We start from the raw sequence: 22141 nt of genomic DNA on the forward strand, positions 1-22141 counted from the left end.
GCACTAGAGTACCGAGTACACAGCACTGAAAACGTGTTTTGTGACAAATGGCTTTTCGAGCGTTTGACATTTTCACTTTTCATTTGATGTACTGTTTTGACAGATAAAAGAAACGTATTTATTCTGGGGAAACGGAAAAATATTTACATGTACGACTAATAGTCGTTAGCAAGGTGTAATTACTGCCGCTAGTGCGCTAGAGTTAACTCCTTTTACGTGCATGACTGACGTACTTTTAGTGCCTGTTTCCTATATAATAATGTGTGTTTGCGAATTGTAAGAATATTTCTGGCTTTTTAGAGCATGTATGTGTGCATACTCGTATTTAGGTACTTTTTGTTACATATCAGTTTGCTCCCTACTGATTGCATTTTATTCAGCAAGTTCACACGAAGTAGTTTATCTTAACCTAACTACTCCTATTTATTGGACGGAAACCAATGGCTACCACACAGATCGGAAATTTCAACAAATACTTCAAGAAAGGAGACAGTTCGCCATCTAGACATGAAATATGGAGAGAGCTTTTTGCTGATCAAGTGAAATTTGTGCAGAGTCACAAATATTGAAACATTGTCCTTCTTACCCGAAGAAAAATAAAGTTAAGCTTTATCTTTCGTTTTGGACCTCATTCATTGCAAAGTCACAAGGATACTATTTCGTGTACTGTTTACCAGACCAATGCAAGGGACAGGTGTCTCGCAGAACTACAGCTTGCGTTGCGCGCAAGTTCGGAAAAATTTGCCGGAAGCTTCTAACGCAAAATGCTACTAAAGCTGTACACTTCTTTCAGCACCCTTGGTGCAACAGATTTTCACTGTCAGTATTTGCTCTGCAACGCGAGTAAGGTAAGTTCATGATTACCTGACTCTGCGATAACACCCAGATTAAATTCTATACCTATCCCTAGTGTCTCATGGAGTTTAGGAATTTGGTGATCCATCCTTGTGACGGGACGTTAAGCTCGGTGGTCCCCTACGTGATATTGGAGAACACTAAGCTGCTTGCCGGCACTGCGTTTTACCCTCTCCCTTCGGTCTCTCTCATCGTAATTAACAACACAAACACGTCACTGGGAACTCCAATACACTAACGATAATCGCCTACACTACAGCGCGTTACTCGTATGACACCCTGAAAGCCATGCATTAAGGCAGTCGGCTAGATGCGGTATTTCTCGTCTTCCGAAAAGCATTGACTCAGAAACACATTTATGATCGTTATCAGTAGTGCCATGGTGTGGGGTTTCAAGCGACATTTATAAATGGACTTCTTTGTAAGAAGGGGGAATCACGAATGAACAGCAAACCACACAGAAATAGAAATAACTTCGGCGGTGACGCAGGGAAGTGTATTGGGACCCTTGTTACTCATGTTGTGTCTTAAAGACATTGCACACAGCATTAAATGTAAGGTTAGGACCTTCGCAAATGATACAGTTATCTTCAGTGAAGTACTATGTGAAAAATAGGTACAGAAATATCAAGACAGATCTTGATAACCTTTCAAAGTGGTGCAAGGATTGGCACCTTGCTTTTAACGTTGAGAAATGAAAACTTATGGACTTCGCAAAACAAAGAAAACCAGTGTTCTAAGCCACAATGTAAGTCATAATTGTAATCAGTTATCTCATACAAATATCTGGTCGTAACGATTTGTGAGTCTATGAAACGAAACGATCACATGGGCTTCGTGATAGATAGAGGAGGTGACAGACTTCGGTTCAATGGTAACAATGCTATCAGTCAACACAAGAGAGTGCTTACAAACCACTCTGTAACCCATCTTAGACTACTATTCAAGTGTGTGAGATCCATACCAAATTGGACTAACAGCTGATAATGAACCAACAAGAAGTGCTGCACGAATGGCCACACGTTTGTTTGACCCATGGGAAAGCATCAAAGTGGTACTGACAAAACTAAAACTGCCGACTCTTAAAGATAGACGGGAAATAGTCCGTGAAGGCCTAGTTACAAAGTACCAAGGGCCAGCTTTAAGTTAGAATTCTACGGCTGTATTACAGTTTTTACGAGTAGCTCCCGTAGATGTCGCAAATATCAGTCTAATTACAGCGACCAAAAAAGTATTCAGGCAATCATTCTTCCATTTCTTCATACCTCACTGGAAAGGGTAGAAGCATTAACAAGTAATACAATGGGAATACAGCCTCGCAGTTCACGACCGTTTGCTGGGTGTAAATGCAGATGTACACTCCTGGAAATGGAAAAAAGAACACATTGACACCGGTGTGTCAGACCCACCATACTTGCTCCGGACACGGCGAGAGGCCTGTACAAGCAATGATCACACGCACGGCACAGCGGATACACCAGGAACCGCGGTGTTGGCCGTCGAATGGCGCTAGCTGCGCAGCATTTGTGCACCGCCGCCGTCAGTGTCAGCCAGTTAGCCGTGGCATACGGAGCTCCATCGCAGTCTTTAACACTGGTAGCATGCCGCGACAGCGTGGACGTGAACCGTATGTGCAGTTGACTGACTTTGAGCGAGGGCGTATAGTGGTCATGCAGGAGGCCGGGTGGACGTACCGCCGAATTGCTCAACACGTGGGGCGTGAGGTCTCCACAGTACATCGATGTTGTCGCCAGTGGTCGGCGGAAGGTGCACGTGCCCGTCGACCTGGGACCGGACCGCAGCGACTCACGGATGCACGCCAAGACCGTAGGATCCTACGCAGTGCCGTAGGGGACCGCACCGCCACTTCCCACCAAATTAGGGACACTGTTGCTCCTGGGGTATCGGCGAGGACCATTCGCAACCGTCTCCATGAAGCTGGGCTACGGTCCCGCACACCGTTAGGCCGTCTTCCGCACACGCCCCAACATCGTGCAGCCCGCCTCCAGTGGTGTCGCGACAGGCGTGAATGGAGGGACGAATGGAGACGTGTCGTCTTCAGCGATGAGAGTCGCTTCTGCCTTGGTGCCAATGATGGTCGTATGCGTGTTTGGCGCTGTGCAGGTGATCGCCACAATCAGGACTGCATACGACCGAGGCACACAGGGCCAACACCCGGCATCATGGTGTGGGGAGCGATCTCCTACACTGGCCGTACACCTCTCGTGATCGTCGAGGGGACACTGAATAGTGCACGGTACATCCAAACCGTCATCGAACCCATTGTTCTACCATTCCTAGACCGGCAAGGGAACTTGCTGTTCCAACAGGACAATGCACGTCCGCATGTATCCCGTGCCACCCAATGTGCTCTAGAAGGTGTAAGTCAACTACCCTGGCCAGCAAGATCTCCGGATCTGTCCCCCATTGAGCATGTTTGGGACTGGATGAAGCGTCGTCTCACGCGGTCTGCACGTCCAGCACGAACGCTGGTCCAACTGAGGCGCCAGGTGGAAATGGAATGGCAAGCCGTTCCACAGGACTACATCCAGCATCTCTACGATCATCTCCATGGGAGAATAGCAGCGTGCATTGCTGCGAAAGGTGGATATACACTGTACTAGTGCCGACATTGTGCATGCTCTGTTGCCTGTGTCTATGTGCCTGTGGTTCTGTCAGTGTGATCATGTGATGTATCTGACCCCAGGAATGTGTCAATAAAGTTTCCCCTTCCTGGGACAATGAATTCACGGTGTTCTTATTTCAAATTCCAGGAGTGTAGATACGCTGAAGACAGAACTATCAGTCTTCGCGTAGGAAAGGTGTCATTCGGTACGATGAAAGATAATCTTTCCAATTAATTGTACCAAGTTAACCCTCATGAATTTCAGAGCCCACAGCCTTTTAGAACTAAAAAGTAAATTCACACAGTGCAGGCTCACTCTTGTGTCTCAAATTTATTGTAGAACCTCATTTATGAGAACAATGGAGACAACTCTTTCCCCCTTCAATATTTTCTGATTTCTTGAAAGGTCAACGAACAGCCTGTCGCGAGTACGGTCAGAAGTCTCCTGTTGTGGCTGTGTGAACTACTCGATCCCGGAAAATATCGATATGGTGACGTTTCTGCTCTTCATCCGCGTGGCCAATCTACGTGCGAGACCGTTATCACCGTCTGCTATGGCCGCTCGCGTCAATACAGATGATGGCCGGGCCATATCAAGGCATAACTATCGCGTCCACCACGCTTTATACGAGCATTACTCCAGTATTGTTCGACATGTAAAGTGGAATGTAGATGCGAAATTCATTCGACGAATCAAAAGGAAGCGTAGTTCGTGATCATTGTTTGTCTGCCTAGAGCTCTTACCAAAAGTAGATTACGTACAGAAAATTGACACAAGTGCTGAGTTTTTCGCCCCACCTTCCTTTAGTCATTGCGAAAGCGACAGAGGGATGTTCAGCATACTACAGTGGACAGGGCATAGCGCAAGATAAACTACCAATACAAGTAGTCAGATTGCATCCGCTTCAAGACGCACCAATAAGCAGTATACTTGTTTTCGAACAACGATCTGTGTGTGATAAAATGAAAAAAAAATTGGCTTGTACGTTCACCTTTAGACAATTATTGGGGTACAGTATCTGATAATGAAAAAACCCAGAGTAAATTGATCTTGATACATTGTATATCCTTTACCATATAAACCCGTCCTCTAACCGAGCATTTTCGATGTATGTCTCCAGTATCTTCCAGATAGCTAATAAATGACATTTTTTAAGGAAACAACACTGTATACTGCCTATGAATGATTTATTATTCGAAAGGTGATCGGGTTTAGCGCATTATCAGGAATCTTAAATTGCCATTAACCATCGAAGTTGGTATAACGTACACCTGCCTAGCAACCGTCAGCGCTTCTTTTCTTAGGGGGAAAACCTGAAAAATATATCCATATAAACTGGCGATATCTTGCTAAGGTTACGAAACTGAGTTGCCCCCGAGGGCTGTGTCAGTACAAATCGTGGAGCAACAGAACGCAAGAGTTCGGTACTCATGGCCTTCTGCTGAAGTTGGAATGAGCTGTTGTCTCTGTCTAAAGGGCTATTTTCTTCTCATTTTGTCGCTAAGCTGCGCGGAGTAGCCGTGCGATCTGAGGCACCTCGTCACGGTTCGCGAGGCTCCCTCCGTCGGAGGTTCGAGTCATCCCTCTGGCGTGTGTGTGTGTGTGTGTGTGTGTGTGTGTGTGTGTGTGTGTGATGTCCTTAGCGTCAGTTAGTTTAATTGATGTGTGAGCCTAGGGACCGATGACCTCAGCAGTTTGGTTCCATAGCATCTTACCACAAATTTACAATTTTTGTTGCTAACAGAAGAAACACTGACAGCATACATGATGTCAATGTGGGTACGATAATTGGCAATGTAGGATTCTTGATCATGGATAAGCCCGAACACTGCTTAAAGCTATGTGTTTTTAAGCCTCCTCTAAACTTGTCCTTGCATTAAACACTAACTACACGCAACCTCGTTAACACTATATCTTTTCTAATGACATCTACTCACCTTCTATTCTGTTACATTTTCAATTATACACCCACATCCTTTTACAACATTAACAAGCTGTTTTAAACAAAAAAAGTTTTTCATCGCTCTTGGAATGTATGTATCCTGTGAATCAGAAGAGCCGGATAGGTAGTAATGGAACTAAAAGTGCTATTAAATAAAAAATAATAAAAGTAAATAATTTTAGCCACAGCGACTATGTAACATCAACGACTAATCGTGAGAAAATAATATTCTAAGAGTCGAAGTAGATGGCGCTTATAGTAAGCTTATTACTCTGCAGATGTGCTGTAATGCATATCTTCACTTTGTACGCTACGTTCTGAAACTGTAAACAGGCTTATATCTTTCACTTGCAGTGTATAAACTTGCGTCGCTATATTCCTAGCTAGGTGGCGTGCACAGAGCTTAATCATACATAGCTGCCAGTCCTGCCCTGATGACCTACAAATTGTTTTTCTTACACGGCTGATTGGAGCCCATTATAAGGGGTATTCGTAAAGTACGTAGAACATTTCCAAATATCGGTAGAGATAAATGGCGAATAGCAACTTAAGGGAACCAGAAAAGGAAAATTTGTGAAAATAAAGAAATTTTTAAAACTGTTTTAAGTTATACTCCATTCTTTCCTGAACAAGGATATGTATGGTTTTCGTGTGTTGAGTGAGTATTGACAGGAAAGAAAGAGCATTTTCTAAACAATGACACGCCCACTTTGGCCTATTGTCTTTCAAGAAGATATGACAACTTATGCACGTTTCAAACTTCGTTTGATTTGAATAGATAGTTTTACAGAAACGTGTACCAACGATAGTACGGTTTACCTTAGGAAATACATACACTACCCGATCCCCTTAACAAATTATGCAATACACGAAAGAAAACTCTCAAAGTTCCTTTTTATTTTTCTTATTTTTTTATTTAATTTTTTATTGTGTGTCCACCTTCACTCGATACATATCTGCTCGGTAGGCCAATTCTGTCCCTACCCGAAAAACCACATCACGATTGATGATAAGAACAGCTGCTACGATGCGGTGTCTCAAGTATTCGGGGTTCTGCGGTGGAGGTGGAACATAAACGCAATTATTGGCGCAACCACAGGTGAAGAAATCGGAAGAGGTCAAGTCAAGTGACCTTGGCGTCCAGTCGAGTACCGCCAAGACTGAGGCCGCAACGCGCCTTGTTTAGCGACATGGTGGCGCTTCGTTTCAGGTAATCTCGTACACAGTCGTAGAAATGTGAAGAGGCGCTATCTTGTTGAAAGATGAAATACCTGATATCAGTTTTAAGTTACGGCATGAGCCACAATTTCAGAATGTAGACATAGGTGATAACACTGACAGCTTTCACTGCGAAGAGAAGAAGACAGTTTGTCACCAAAGGCTTATCGCTTTCAGGAGCTGCAATTGTACAGCTTCATTCTTGATCCCTTAAAAGGATTTTCCACACTTCTGGCTGATGCACTAGCTCCATGGGAAGACTGGTGCTTCTCAATACCACGTCCTTTACACGGTCGATTATCTGTTCTGACACTCGTGCTCGGACCGATCGTTTTACATCGCACAAACTTCCAGCCTCCATTTAACATGGAGAAGTTTTGGCATATTCACTACCGATTCACAAGGGCACGTCCAAGTACAAAACATGTTTCCTCTACGGCACTTGGTGCCGTTTTTAGCAACTACGATCTGTGATGTAGCAACCGACGGTTTTCCAAAACTAACTTGCCAGAAGCATGTTCAGAACCTTTGACAGTTTTTCTTTCACGTACTGTATCATTTGTTGCGTTGTGTTCAGCCATTTACCTATAGCGATTGGTTATAATTTTTCACGGCCTTCACAATAATCCTGTGTATAAGGTACCGCACTGCGATATCAGTGCTGCCAGTATACACACATCAACAACAATTTTGTATCACATCTTTATTTCGAAATTCATGCCACATAAAACAAAAATTGGCTCTGAAGTAAGCTTATATATTCATTTCAGTGTCTCCAGATAACCAAATTTTTAAAAAAAGATCTAACAACAAAATCGTCTGTTTCCCAGGAGGATTTCCACAGCACTCCTGAGCAATGTGCATGCTTCATGGAAAGTCCGCTTCCTCGGAGGTAGGTTTAAATTCGTTGCGCCATGCAACCGATGAGAACATGAGACCGGCAGTGGTCGAAACTGTGCCATTCTTCAGTGCCGATTCTACGTAAGTCGCGCACAGTATGTAGTTGTTCTCGACCTTCAAAACAGCTCGTTTCAATCGATCCCATACATATTCGATAGAGTTCATATTCGGAAAACAGGCAGACGCTCCATTTTGGTGATCCTAGTATGCTGAAGGAACATTCTCACGAGAACTGCACGATGAGCACGCCAGTCCGTCAATCAATATTAATGGTCAGCAAAATGTTGGCGACGCGGAGCCTGCACCGTAGAGCAGCGATACTGAGAGGGGGATGGTGGCCTCACGTAATGCCACCCCAGGACCTTACTCCACCACTACCTCGTTGCCTGCCGGCTGGAGTGGCCGCGAGGTTCTAGGCGCTACAGTCTGGAGTCGAGCGACCGCTACGGTCGCAGATTCGAATCCTGCCTCGGGCATGGATTTGTGTGATGTCCTTAGGTTAGTTAGGTTTAATTAGTTCTACATTCTAGGCGACTGATGACCTCAGAAGTTAAGTCGCATAGTGCTCAGAGCCATTTGAACCACCTCGTTGCCCAAGTGGGCCACGTTGTTGGTGGCGTCCGATATTACTAGGTTGATTCCAAACACGTTGTCTGCGATTATCAGGGTCCAAACACAATCGAGTTTCGTCCGTAAACAACGCCCGACACCAGCCATGGGCTGTCCATTCAGCATGATTTCTTGACCATCTGGATGTAAAGGCGTTCTGGGAGTGTGTGTACTGTGTTGTCCTATTTTATCATCTTGAAAATCGAACTCACCGTTGTAATGATGACTGTAGATCCACACATTACGATGGAGCATCCTGTCCTGAAACTGCTCAACCATCATATTACGCTCGATACCTCTAAGAACCGTCCAACGCGACATTGTCCCAAAATGTCTAACCCACGTTATCTCTAAACTTGTGGAACTGCGTGCCTGAGTGGTGGATTGGTACCTGGTTGCGGCTACGTTCTTCTACAACGGTCACTACGTGGCAGCCAAATACTGCACTCGGCGATGAACGGAACCCGGTGCCTTGGATGCAGTTTCAATTCCATGTGATCCCTTGCGCACGTTCTTCAATACCAAAATAAATAAATAATAATTTTTTTGTCAGCCATAAGGAGAACCACTGTTTTATAACGGTTTGCACACGTTCTTCAGATACCACGGTGTTGTAATGGTTTGCTAGAGCCTGAATTGGTCGTATGGAGGTGGTTGCATGGCTCATCCTAGTTCATTAACAAGTGTGTCATATGGACACTGCCATCTGTTGTATGTCTTACCCAACTATCAAGTGGGACCATACAAATGCAGACCATTTTAAAATCACTCCTATCAGAGCAGCACAAAAGTTGCGAATATGCACCTGTTTATTTAAATTTTGACTTACGAACATAAGCATGCATTCTTCAACATGTAAGTCACCTGAAACTCCCACAAGCTCCCCTAAATGTGCATCACTCGGACACACTAGTCCATCGCTGTAAGTAGCTCATAACCAGCCACTTCCGGTTGCCGTTTTTCACTCACTCAACCCAACCCATTGTCATTATACCTATGTGTCTCTCTGTCATTGTCTCCTGTGTCAGAGACTCAGTCCCTTTCGCTCTGCTACAGGCTAGCCTCACTGTCACTGTCTATTCCGTGACTGGACATAGTACACTACACACCACCCGTTCAGGATGAAGAGACTTCTCGATCGCGACATGCGGGTTCTTAGACCGCGAAATGCTCCAATTATGCCTCTTGACCAACTCATCCGAATGAAAGTGGGTTAAATCAAACCATTCGCTTACTAATTCCCGCAATGCCCCGCGGCCAACCGTGCTCTTTGAACGCCCTAACGCAAACCGCTCAGAAATTATAAAGATTTTATTTCATTTCATTTAGTCCAATAATTGTTATCCTGTACTTTGTCCGAGTTCTGTAGGATAGTCGCACTAAGACGAATCTTCTATTGGCTATACAAAGTGGTCATTGGCTCAAGGGCGATACAAAACATTTGACCTTACCGGTTTATCAACAATAGAACCCGAGGAATGAACACTGAAAGTCCTTTTATATGCGCATCGGTTTGGAACATATTATGCATACCGATATACAGGTATGTTACTATTGTGGTTTTTGCCTGGTTTTGTGTTTATTCATGCATCTTAGGAGCTGGACAACTTTCGTACTCTCCCGATGTTTGGACGACTGGCTTCCGTCATGCCACTGTGGATATTTGTATTCGAACTTCCGCCTGAAGATAAATTGAAATATACGAAATTACAATCACAATAAATAAATAAAAATTTTTGGCAGTCATACGGAGACACCAAATGTGTTAAACAGTTCAAGACAACATTGCACGCCAATACCCAAATGTCCAGGAATAAGGAAATTACATATTATCCAAGCTTTCAAAATGGCCAGATTTGAAAGGTATCAACTTTTCCCTTTGATTTCAGTCAGTGCGCGCTCGTATCCAATATCTGTATTTCCTTAGTGTCTTAATTCATCATGACTGCTTGATGAGTATGGTGCCTGTTCTTTCAGAGGTAAATACATATAATTAAGGTGAGACGGCCAGTGATCTCTTGAGTGCAGACGCGCACCAGGCTCGAACTCTTACGGGAATCGGCGAAAAGCCATGAGTAATGAGGATAATGGTCAAGGTGCACTATATTATTAGTGTGTGGATACGTTGAACGTTTGAGTCTGACGGGAGGCGCACTGTGGTAGGCCGTGAAGTTGCAATGACCACTGTGTCCGGGTGGCGGAGTAGCCAGAGCATCTGCCCAGTGAGCTGGAGACAGGGGTTCGAATCCCTGTCCCCACAAATTTTCAACTTTCTTCATTGATTTCAGTATATGACTGCTCACAGCCAATGTCTGCAATACCTCTGTGTCTTAATTTATGATGGTTGCTATTTGTCATGTTTTATATCATGTTAAGGAAATGTGTTGAATAGCGTAATGTGATCCTGCATGGTAAAATGATGTTAATGGTGTAACAACACTGCACCCGGTAATGGTGTAGAATAGTATATCAGCCTGCACGGTACACAGCAAAATACATTAATAGTCTAACATCATTGTATTCGTATGAAACTTCCTGGCACATTAAATCTGTGTGCCGGACCGAGACTCGAACTCAGAACTTTTGACTTTCGCTGGCAAGTGGTCTACCAACTGAGCTACACAAGCACGACTCACGGCCCGTCGTCACAGCTCTACTTCTGCCAGTATCTCGTCTCCTACCTTCCAAACTTTACAGAAGCTCTCCTGCGAACCTTGCGGAACTAGCAATCCTCAAAGGTAGGATATTGCGGAGACATGGCTTAATCACAGCCTGGGGGATGTTTCCTGAACGATATTTTTGCTCTGCATCGGAGTGTGCGCTGATATGAAACTTGCTGGCAGATTAAAACTGTGTGCCGGACCGAGACTCGAACTCGGGACCTTTGCCTTTCGACGGAAAGTGTTCTACCATCTGAGCTACCTCATTCTGGAATCATTGGACCCAATAATGACGTGAAAGCTGAAATATAGATTTACACAGGATATAAACAGAAATATACAGCTAAATGGCGAGGTATTCTAGTAAATATGCTGTACGACTGTGGCTCAGCACCATCGAAATCTTTTTAGTATCAATAAATTTTGGTTTGCATTGAAAAAGGAGAAAAGGTACAACTAAGGACAGTTACTGTTCTTAAACACTAAAAAAATTCCATATGTTTCTTTGAATCGAATGCTATATTTTAGCATCGATTAACATTCGAGATTTGCAGATATTAATCGTCAGAAGGGTTTTACTTGTTTTGGACGCCAAAGAGTACCGAAAGCCATATTCTGTGTGTGCTCGTAGTGTTTTGTGCTGCCTCTAGACAAGGAGAGGGTACCTCGAATGAAGAGTGGCCTTACCAGAGTATGTGGCGTTGGCGGCGGCCTGCAGCAGCTTGCAGTAGTGGCTGCGGAAATCGGCGTAGGTCCTCCAGAAGTCGCGCGCCATGCGGGCCTCCGAGTCGCTCTCCAGGTACTGGAAGAGGGCGGCGCCCGCCAGCATGTACAGCAGCAGCACCACCGCCAGCAGCAGGAAGCGCGCGTTGTCCTCCGTCAGCTGCAGCGCCGCCATCTGCACACCGAGGAACACCAACTACATTAACAGATGCCTGTTCAATACCAATGTCAGCAGCAGGAAGCGCGCGTTGTCCTCCGTCAGCTGCAGCGCCCCCATCTGCACACCGAGGAACACCATCTACTTTGCAGCAACTACATTAACAAATGCCTGCTCAGTACCAATGCCAGCAGCAGGAAGTGTGCATTGTCTTGATTCAGCTGCAGCGCCGCCATCTGCACACCGAGGAACACCAACTATTTAGCAGCAACTACATTAACAAATGCCTGCCCAGTACCAATGACAGGAGCAGGAAGTGTGCATTGCCCTGTGTCAGCTGCAGCGTCACTACCTGCAGAGCGACGAACATATGTTACTTAGCAGCAACTGCAGTAACAAACACCTGTTCACCACCTGTCAGCCCCCACACGTCTATCATGGCTAGACAAATGTTAGTATACACTGACTAGCCAGAAGATTATGACCACTGACCTACTACCGATATAAGCCCGTCCAGGCGAAAGCAGTGTCAATTGGAGAGGAATGACTACTGGTCAGACACACGCACGTTGCATGTAGTATCAATGAGCGTGCTGTCCGTGTGCAGATAGGGGAAGACGCGCATCTGTCTGAGTTTGACCAAGTACAAGCCTGGAGGCTCGGCACTAGCATTTCAGAAACTGCACGACTTATCCGGTGTTCGAGGAGTTCTGTAGTGAGTGGCCCGAAAACGCGGCGAAACCAAAGTGAAACCAAGTCCAGACGTCGTGGGGTTGGGCGATCACTCATCACAGATGTCGGATATCCTAGGCTGGGGAGACTGGTAAAACAGAAACTGTGGCGAAACTAACATCAGACTTTAATGCTGGGCAGAGTACAAGGGTGTTTGAACACACAGTGCACCGAACACTCCTAACGATGAGCCTCCGCAGCCGACGACCCATGCATGTGCCAATATTAACACGACATATGACTGAAATTAGCACGTGATCATTTGCACTGAACGTTGGTGCTGTGGCAGAGCATTGCATGGTCTGATGAATCCCATACCCTCTTCATCATGCCAACGCGAATCCGCCGTCTTGCAACAGCTGCTTGCTACCTGTACTGCGGGATGGAGACAAGCTGGTGGCGGCTCTGAGGATCATTCACGTGGGCATCCATGGGTCCAGTGGAGCTCGTGCAAGGCACCATGACGGCCAAGCAGTATCGTACACTGTTTGTAAGACCCCATACACCCTTTCATGACGATCATGTTTCCCTATGGCAGTGACATTTTTCAACAAGATAATGCGCCATGTCACAAGCCAGGAGTGTGATGGAGTGGTTCGAGGCACACAGTGGCGGGTTCCAATTGATGTTCTGACCCCCTACTCGCCAGTTCTGAACCCGATCGAGTACATCTGGGATGTGATTGAACGTGGCGTCAGAGCTCATTGCCCCTCTTCCCGGAATTCATAGAAATTAGGTGTCTCGTGTGTGCAGATGTGGTGCCAACTCCCATCATCGACCTACATCGACCTACAAAGGCCTCATTGCTTTCATGCCACGACACCCCGCCGATGTTACACGTGCAAAAGGCGAAAATATCAGCTATTAGGTAGGTGGTCATAACGTTCTGGCTGATCACTGTACAGCACTTAGGATTATACCTGGGGGCAATGCAGTCTACACCAACTAACGCGATTTCAGACGAAGTAAACGAGCGTCCCATACATCTACACCACTAACACATCAGTGGAAAATTTTTTACTAATACAATGCAGTTCCCACAGGACCAGATATTATAAGATATCTATATTTCCACGGAATTGAGTTGTAAGTCCATATAAAGTCTTCCTCTTCTCACTGCCACGAATGTTGATAATAGTCAGTCTCTGAAAAGAAGCCTGCATGCACAAAAATTAGTCTGCTTTGAAGCACACTGTTTTACCAGTGCACTGGGACCACAAGCTGCGTTAGACCAGGATTCGGGCAGTCGTTATTCAAATGTCTACGTCTTGTAGGAGTATCTCTCCAGACATAAAACCGTAAGGATCATGTACTCCGACGTTTCGAAAGATGATGGTGAATGTGACTGTGCTTTCTGGGGATATCACTGGTCATATTGCAATGAAATTGAAGCTACCTAAGGAATTAACGGTTATGACAGTCAAGATTTTGGCTATATTACGAGTCCTTCAATATGCAGTGAAGCATGTAGTTTATGAGTTCGTTATCCTTTCTTATTCGAGATCAGTGCTACAACTACTAAGACATCTGCACAGTGAACGACCTAATCAGCCAATAACGTATGACATAATAAATTTGTTCACTATGGGGTTCCTGGCAATCAAAAGGTAGACAAACTAACCGAAAAGCATGTATATATATATATATAGCTCCAGTCTGCTTCATTAGGAAATCTCGCCGCCATTCCTTCTGTGAATTAATCTTTTCAGCAACACGAAGGTCTGCCACGCAATCTTCTTAGCTGCGGAGTCAGTGGCCACATTACTTCTCGCCATTTGTGTCCGGCATACATTGTAAGTGGCCGTAGCAGAGTATGTGACAAAGCAAGGTTGGCACACACCGTCCTACTTTATATAAGCTCCAATTATTAGCTGAAGCATATATGCATTTTTTGCCAGGATTCTTACTCAGATATTGATGCCAATCTTACGATAGTGAGCACATGTTACACAAAATGTCAGTTTTACATAAACGTAAAGCCCGTTCAAAACCAGATTATTCAGTTCATGCTATTTATTGTTCTGGACGTATTGTAATAATTTGCTTCACTAGCACTGCAGTAGTTCAAAAGTGCAATTACACAATTTCGTTCAGCCAGCTCTCTATACAAACGTCGTGAACTAATACCTTAGATCTAGAGGAAAGACCTAATTCACTATTGAGTGTACTTGCTCCCGATTTCAGCAATGTAATTATATTTTCCCGAACTTAATTAATTTATCAGATAGTGTCGATTAAAGATTTCACCTAGCCTAAACTTTTGGAACAGGTTATCACCAAAGTACTGTAACATTGCAGGGTTTGAACACATTCTTTTGTTAGTTTGAAGTGGTTGTATCCAATGCACACTTATTATGTGATAACCTCCACTAACTAGCCGCACGGTCTGTGGCGCCTTGTTGCTGTCTGTGCTGTCTGTGCTGTCCCCCCCCCCCCCCCCTCTCCCAGTCGGTGGTTCGAGTCCTCCCTCGGCCATTGGCGTGTGTGTTGTCCATAGCGTAAATTAGTTTAAGGGACCGATGACCTGAGAAATTTGATCCCATAATACCTTACCACAAATTTCCAATTTCCTTCAATAATTACGTAATTTTCAATAACTGAATGTCATCATTGAGTGTGTATTCCATACTTGTACTCCAGTGAATCCCAATGCGTACACATAATTTGATTCTGTAGATTTCAGCAGCTGTTGCTCTCACGCAATATTTATTAAACCAAAATGATTAGAGTTTCAACTGCCAGTTAGGAATCGACATTTTAATATATGGGATTTTCAAACTATAAGTTAATAACCAAAACTGCTTAATATTCTAGCTCTAGTCTTTATAATGTCGACGCTGACGCCATTTCAATCGGTCTACGTTCAGTCCTAGCTTTGACTTTATTTCGGTCAGTTCGTGTTGAGTCTCAGCTTTGCTTTCCCAAGTCTGCATCGATCGCGTCACTGGGCCGGCCGTGGTGGTCTCGCGGTTCTAGGCGCGCAGTCCGGACCCGTGCGACTGCTACGGTCGCAGGTTCGAATCCTGCCTCGGGCATGGATGTGTGTGATGTCCTTAGGTTAGTTAGGTTTAAGTAGTTCTAAGTTCTAGGGGACTAATAACCACAGCAGTTGAGTCCCATAGTGCTCAGAGCCATTTTTTTGATCGCGTCACTGGATTGTTTTTGTTATCTCTTCGACGCCACGTTTCGGTCACAGAAAAGTACGTAGTGCGTCTCGTATTTGTGCTTATTTACAGCAGCCTCTGACCCGTTACATTGGAATATAATGTTGCATAAGTAATACCGTGTGATCTCACAGTGCCTGCTAGAATACGAGTAAAACTCTTTGAGTATATGTACGAGGGTTGGAACTTAAACAGTGGCAACTATTTATTCACAATCGATACAAAAGGGTTACATTTTTGCACCTGTTACTGTCCTTCAAAGTAGTCACCAGCGTTGTGTAGAACCCGTTGCCAGCAATGTGGAAGGCGGAGTATACTGTTAGCAGAGCCTATTCTGTTGATGGTGCGAAACGAGCGGTCTCCCGCCTGTCTAATCTCTGGAACAGTTTCGAGGAGAATGTCACGAAGTGGTTCCTTCATCGTCAGAATCAAATCAAAGTCACAAGGACTTACGTCCAGGGAGTATGGTGGATGGTACAGTACTTCCCAGTCCCATCGACCGAACAGAGCAGCCACAGATTGCGCTGTATGCGGCAGCTCATTGTCGTGCAAAATGATGGGTGGGTTGCGCAGGAAGTGTCGCCGCTTCTTTCTCAAAGCTGGTCGCAGGTGTCGCTCCAAAAACGAATAGTAATACTGTTCATTATCGGTCTTCCGTGGAGGAACGTAATGCGTTAGGATAACACCATCACAGTCGTACACAAGAATTATCATAACTTTAGACAGCTCCATTCGCACCATCAACAGAGCAGGCTCTACTAACGGTATACTACGCCTTCCACATTGTTGGTAACGGGTTCTACACAACGCTGGTGACTACTTTGAAGGACAGTAACAGGTGAAAACATGCAACTCTTTTCTATCGGTTGTTAATAAATATTTGCCTCTATTTAAGTTACAACCCTCGTACAATTGTTGCCAGTGTCTTTTGTGGGAAGATAATTAATATTTCGTGTACCTACAATATACTTCACAACTACTTAGGTGGTTGTCAATGAGCTGCTGTTGCCATTATTAGAAAGGATTTGTAATAGTCACTTGTGTAAGCCTTTCCGCAGTGGTAACACCGGTTCCCGTCAGATAATCGATTTTAAGCGTTGTCGGGCCGGGCTAGTACTTGGTTGGGTGACCATGTGGTCTGCCGAGAGCTGCTGACGAGCGGGGTGTACTGAGCCCTTGTGAGGCAAACTCAGGAGCTACTTGATTGAGAAGTAGCGGTTCCCGTCTCGTAAAATGACCTACGGCAGGGAGAGCGGTGTGCTGAGCACATGCCCCTCCATATCCGCATCCGATGACGCCTGCGGGCTGAAGGTGATACGGCGGCCGGTCGGTACCGCTAGGTCCGCCAGGGCCTGTGGACGGAGTTTAAGTTTTTTACGTTTGCGTTAGAAACGTTTGAACTCTATGAGACCTGGTCATCGTCTACAGGAAATCAGTGGCCTTAATTAAAAAGGAAGAATTCTCCGTTTGAATCTATAATGCAGCCGTTTTACTTTGCATTTAGTTGGGCATAGAATCCTGTCCTGGTTTTCAAGTGGTGAATTAGTGTGTACGCGCAACTACGGAGTGCAGATATTCCTGCAGGTAGGTGCCGAAACGTGAAGAGTAGGCGCTTCCTTTCTATGCAATCGAAAATTGTGTTTTCGATGTTCATGATCTCACTGCTTCCGTGATATCTCTCGTGATCAAGCGTGGGTAATCTCCGTCTCCAAAAATCCATCTCGACAGCCACAGAAGGTCGTTTTGCCTTTTAGTTAGTTCCCAAAACTCTGCGCCTTACGTCGCAATGCTTCCAACAATAGTATGATAGATGAGCGGTTTTGTTCCTTGCACTGTGCTATTGCTCCAGAGAATAGCATTTAGTCTGTGGCATTCTTTACGAGGTGCGACAATAAAGTAATGAGACTGATGTGAAAAAATGTTGCTTACCGCTTTGGTCAAGTTTAGTGTTGTCTCCTTCAAAGTAATTCCCTTCTGATTGCACACACTTTTTCCAAAGCTTCTGCCATTGATGGTAACATTTCTGGAACTCATCTTCTGTTATATCCACCAAGACCATCGTCACAGATTTTTGGACATCTTGTATTGTTTGAAAACGGTGTCCCTTGACGGCCATTTTGACTCTTGGAAATAGAAAAAAGTCGTTTGGAGCGATATCTGGTGAATAAGGTGGCTGTGATAGTAGTGAAATTTGTTTTGGGGTTAAAAATTGCTGTACTGAAAGAGCAGTATGGGATGGCGCATTATCGTGATGCAGAATCGAATTATCAGAAATGTTGACGCGGACATGAAGAACTCTTTTACGAACTCTTTCTAAAATTTCTTTGTAGTAATATTGGTTAACTGTTTATCCAGGAGGCACACACTCTTCATGAATAATTCCATTGGAATCAAAGAAGCACACAAGCATGCATTTCACTTTTGACTTCGACATGCGAGCTTTCTTTGGTGATCCATTTGAGCACCATTGCGAACTTTGCCGTTTTGTCTCTGGATCGTACTGAGAAAACCAACTTTCATCACCAGTGATAACACGGCTCGACAATTCTGGATTGATTTCCGTTTGCTCTAACAGATCAGCTGCCACATTTTTCCCTGTTTCTCACTGTCGTGGTGTGAGATTTTTGGGGACCATTTTTTGCACAAATCTTTTTCATACCAAGATCTTCAGTTATTATTAGACGAACCGTTTCTCGATTGATGTTCAGTTCTTCTGCAATCATTTTCACAGATAATCGTCGATCAAATCCTACGAGTTCACGCCCCTGGTCAAGTTGACATCCATCCGTGAGGTTGATGGTCGTCCACTGCTGTCTTCAACAGTCAAGGGCACTATAAGGACACCTCATCTTCGACTGTGTGTGTTAAGTAAGATTTTATTTCATATTGATCTCTTTGTGTCCCCGTAGTGCGATAGCAATAAAGAAGCAAATGACAATCGCATCGTTTTGACAGCCTACATGAGTAACACTTTCGATATCTGTGAAAGACTTGACAGTATATCGCTTTTAATACGCCTTTTTGTTGGAATGTCAGGTCAACTTTTAATTTTTTTGCACTCTAATTTTATGTTGATATTGATATACAACGTATTAGTCCTATGTGTCCGTTGCTCTACACTGTATTAAACCTTTTGTGTATGGTGATGACTGCATGAGTCCTGCTCACGTACCAAAGCAAAAAATTGAAATAAACTTTGCCTTCCCATCGGAACGGGAAGCATCCCAAAAATTTGTTTTCTTTATTGTAATGAACATATTTAGAAAATCTTCAAAAAATGGTTCAAATGGCTCTGAGCACTGTGGGACTTAACATCTGTGGTCATCAGTCCCCTATAACTTAGAACTACTTAAACCTAACTAACCTAAGGACATCACACACATCCATGCCCGAGGCAGGATTCGAGCCTGCGATCGTAGCAGTCGCGCGGTTCGGGACTGAGCGCCTAGAACCGCTAGACCATCTTCACGTAACTCCTCTGGTTCCAGAGTAACTCACAATAAATCACAGGATACTGTTAGCGAAGTGTCTCGTTCGCCTACGCTAATGGACCGTACCACTGATTTGCTGAAATAGGGGAGATGCTTCGCTACACCATGAAGGAAAAGGCCACGTGGATTATGGCCGCAAAGACTTTATGAAGCATGCATATAAAGTTAGAAGCGCCAGAATTACGAGCGACATAAAACGCACGCACACACAAACACACACACACACACACACACACACACACACACCAGATAGTTTCGTGATAACTCTGAGAAAGAACGTCTACGTTTCCCACAGATCCATGTGTCCAACTACATTACTGTGCGCAAACAAAGCAGTATACAGCAAGCTAACAACTGCAATACTTGACACGAGTTAAAGAGAAATTACCGCAGTATACAGTAAACGAAGTGCTTTAACTAACAACTAGCAGAATCTGACTCTTCAAGATGTTTTATTATTACGGGATTATGTTGAAAGTCACACAGCGGCTTAGTCTACTGCAGATTTACACTACTGGTCATTAAAATTGCTACACCAAGAAGAAATGCAGATGATAAACGGGTATTCATTGGACAAATATAATATACTAGAACTGAGATGTGATTAAATTTTCACGCAATTTGGGTGCATAGATCCTGAGAAATCAGCACCCAGAACAACCACCTCTGGCGGTAATAACGGCCTTGATACGCCTGGGCATTGAGTCCAACAGGGCTTTGGATGGCGTGTACAGGTACAGCTGCCCATGCAGCTTCAACACGATACCACAGTTCATCAAGAGTAGTGACTGGCGTATTGTGACGAGCCAGTTGCTCGGCCACAATTGACCAGGCGTTTTCAGCTGGTAAGAGATCTGGAAAATGTGCTGGCCAAAGCAGCAGTCGAACATTTTCTGCATCCAGAAAGGTCGTACAGAACCTGCAACATGCGGTCGTGCATTATCCCTTTGGCAGGGATCGAATGAAGGGTAGAGCCACGGATCGTAACACATCTGAAATGTTACGTCCACTGTTCAAAGTGTCGTCAATGTGAACAAGAGGTGACCGAGACGTGTAACCAATGGCACCCCGTACCGTCACGCCGGGTGATACGTCAGTATGGTGATGAAGAATACACGCTTCCACTGTGCGTTCACGGCCATGTCACCAAACATGGATGCGACCATCATGATGCTGTAATCAGAATCTGAATTCATCCGAAAAAATGACGTTTTGCCTTTCGTGCACCCAGATTCGTCGAGTACACGATTGCAGGCACTCCTGTCTGTGATGCAGCGTCAAGGGTAACCACAGCCATGCTCTCCGAGCTGCAAACGACGCCGAACTGTTCGTGCAGACGGTTGTTGTCTTGCAAACGTCCCCATCTGTTGACGCGGGAATCGAGACGTGACTGCACGATACGTTACATCCATGCGGATAAGATGCCTGTCATCTCGACTGCTAGTGATACGAGGCTGTTGGGATCCAGCACGGCGTTCTGTATTACCCTCCTAAACCCACCGATTCCATATTCTGCTAACAGTCATTGGATCTCGACCAACGCGAGCAGCAGTGTAGCGATACGATAAACCGCAATCACGATAGGCTAAAATCCGACCTTTATCAAAGTCGGAAACGTGATGGTTCGCATTTCTCCTCCTTACACGAGGCATCACAACAATGTTTGACCAGGCAACGCCGGTCAACTGCTGTGTGTGTATGAGATATCGGTTGGAAACTCTCATCATGCCAACACGTTGCAGGTGTCACCACCGGCGCCAACCTTGTGTGAATGCTGTGAAAAGCTAATCATTTGCATATCACAGCATCTTCTTCCTGTCGGTTAAATTTCACGTCTATAGCACGTCATCTTCGTGGTGTAGCAATTTTAATGGCCAGTAGTGTACAATGATTTAGACTTACTCTGTACATGTGTGATACGGTATTGGTGAACTCCTTTTGGCTCGAAGTCGTAAAATGGATTTTCCCCCCTTCGTACTGGCTACCAGCCAGTTTCAATGAACGTATCTTGGGAGGAGAACATAGGTGCACGATCGGATTTTCCTGAATTGATTTTTGGCTCCTCGGTTGTTTCCTAGAAACTGTTAGCACGTCGCTGCAAAACAGTTAAACAGAGTGTACTTTAAAACGAATTACAAATTTATGAATTCCATTGCAGACTTGTTAACTGCATTACAAATAAATGAATGTGGCTGGAGTTGGTTTTATCAAATAAGCTAGACGACACAAGGAACACCTTTGAAATTAGTTTATTCATTTAAACGTAATCCCGTTGTAGTTGCACTTATTAGCTCACTAACTTTAACAGACAGCCAAAATTCACAAGAAGCCGACTCGAAGCGTCTTTCGAAATGCACAAACAATGTGTGTCAAACACCTCCCTGTGAAAATTTAATGTTCCTCTATGGTCTCACTCTCGGCATAACTGTAAGCCACGATGTGAACTGGAATCGTGAAATAATTGAAATCTCAACATTTAGCGCTATGAGGCGCTGTGAGCCGTTGGTGTTTTGGATACGGAGTTCCTCACGCTTTCGAGTCCAAACAACACATACCTCACGTTCTCATTCCCATGAATCTGGCCACCGCTGTTCAACGTAGTAATGTTTTTCCCCCATTAGTTATGTTACGTTCTTTCCCAACGGTTGGCCTCTACCATCTCCCTCCTGCTACACCGCTCCATCCTAGTGACGTGCATTATACGTATTACAGTTATAGCACTGCTTTTCACAGGTACCATGCAGACTTCCAACCAGCGAATTTTGCACCGTGGGTTTTTCTGCCAGATCCTCTCCCACTGCTGATTTACGCTAGCCGTTCACCAGCAACTGTTGTGTGGTCACCTCAGTCGGGCAGTGCCCTCGCCAACAGCCTTCGTGTCCGTGTATCATTGTGGGCCTAAGCTACTTCAGCTCTCTACACTGTGAGTAATCGAGATTACAATAACGAAAGTGAATCTGTGTCTCCTCAAGGATGGTTATGGCTACCGGGTGCAGAGAAAATGTGATGAGTATACAAACGTTAATTCGTAGCTAAGTGAGTGCCGAGGCCGTTTAAAAATTA

Source organism: Schistocerca gregaria, chromosome 6 (assembly GCF_023897955.1).
Source record: "Schistocerca gregaria isolate iqSchGreg1 chromosome 6, iqSchGreg1.2, whole genome shotgun sequence".
Taxonomy (NCBI): domain Eukaryota; kingdom Metazoa; phylum Arthropoda; class Insecta; order Orthoptera; family Acrididae; genus Schistocerca; species Schistocerca gregaria.